Here is a 1,595-nt window from a genome sequence, read left to right on the forward strand (position 1 = left end):
AGTAAAGGGTCAAGAAGGTTGGTTTGTTAGAAACTCCTATCAGTAATGAAAGATTACACAGTGCCGAAATAGCCTACAGATGTCTGCTGTGAATTTGTTTATGACTTAATCATTTCTCCAGATAGGGAGGAATTGATTTTGTTAAAGAGCGATTGACAATAGGTAAATGATGACCGTGGGATCGTATCTTCTTAGTGCACATCAAAGACGGACATCCGCTTTGGATCCATCACCTCTTCACGGGAGGACAGATCGTAAAACGGACCCGGACCTGTATCTGCTGATTGGATGAATGGCCATAAGATGTTATGTCATTTTTCCTATAAAGTTATACTCATGTTTGTAAACATTAAGTCTCACTGAAGGAATTATTACTGACGTGGGGCTTCCGAGCTGCTCGATTAAAGTACTGATTGCTTTATCTCCGCGCCTTCTCCACTTATTTCTAAGACGGTTCAACACACACAGCCAGCAAGACACACAGAGCCAGCCAACTCAGCGATGACATCACGAACCTCTCTCTGAGCTGACTGCTATGACATCACAGAGCACGTGCATTCTGTTGCTTGCAGTCTGTCAACGACTCAGCCACTGCCAGCCAGACTGCCTGGCTGGCTGGATGGGGGGGCTGTTTGCTGCTGCTGCGTACCTTAGCAAGCTTATTTGCTTGACCGGCCTTCCTCCTTCTCCGCCCACAAGCCCACCTATGCCCGATCTGCTGTTCACCTGGATCACAGCTCCACCCCAACAAGGCAGAGCCTCCCAAGAATGGTACAAACTCATCCACGTTCCCCTCCATGGAAAGCTTTAACAAAAGGCAAAAGCGTTATAATGAAGAGGAACCCGAGTCCAAGACGCTTCCGACCAGCCATACATATTTGTTTGTATTAAAGATCACATTTTATTACATTTTGCTTTTCTGTACTTTATTACATCTTATTGTGATTTATAATTGTATTGTTTATTTTCCATATATATGTATGTATGTATGTATGTATGTATGTATGTATGTATGTATGCATGTCCAATTGCTTTTAAAATACAAATGCACTGAATTGAGAGTGAGAGACCGAGAAAGAGAGAGAGAAGTGCTAGGGCACATCTGTAACATAAACGAGGGAACATTCGTCACATGCTTAGGGAACATTCATAACATACAGGGAACATTTGTAAAACGAATTAGGGAACCTTTGTGACATACTAAAAGGACATACTGGTAAGATGTTGGACACATTTGAAACAACAAAAATGGCATTTGGTTATTTATTAGGGACATTTATACCAGTCTGTGCAAATATCTATGCATATTCCAATGTTTGCTGCAGGACTTACAGATTGAGTGAGGGGGTCAATATGTTTGATTCAGAACTAACCACTGCTTCCTCAATTTTGTTTTAAACATAATTTAAAAGAAAAGTGGGCTATACATTGGTCTGGAAAAAAGGAGCAGTGGTCCCTAAGACAATTCTTTTAGTATTTTTAACACAATTCCTAAAACCCATTTTCTGTAAAATATGTTATCAACTTGCATTAATATATCATCCAAACTACAATCATACTAATCATGAAAATGTTCATATTATTATATTCTAAGG

The 1,595-nt window shown here is 40.1% G+C and overlaps 1 pseudogene; it reads right to left on the reverse strand.

The window, feature by feature from the left end:
• Positions 1–740: 740 nt before the first annotated feature.
• Positions 741–851, reverse strand: LOC136752058 (uncharacterized; annotated as a pseudogene).
• Positions 852–1,595: the final 744 nt, after the last annotated feature.

Source organism: Amia ocellicauda, chromosome 6, assembly GCF_036373705.1.
Source record: "Amia ocellicauda isolate fAmiCal2 chromosome 6, fAmiCal2.hap1, whole genome shotgun sequence".
Lineage (NCBI taxonomy): Eukaryota > Metazoa > Chordata > Actinopteri > Amiiformes > Amiidae > Amia > Amia ocellicauda.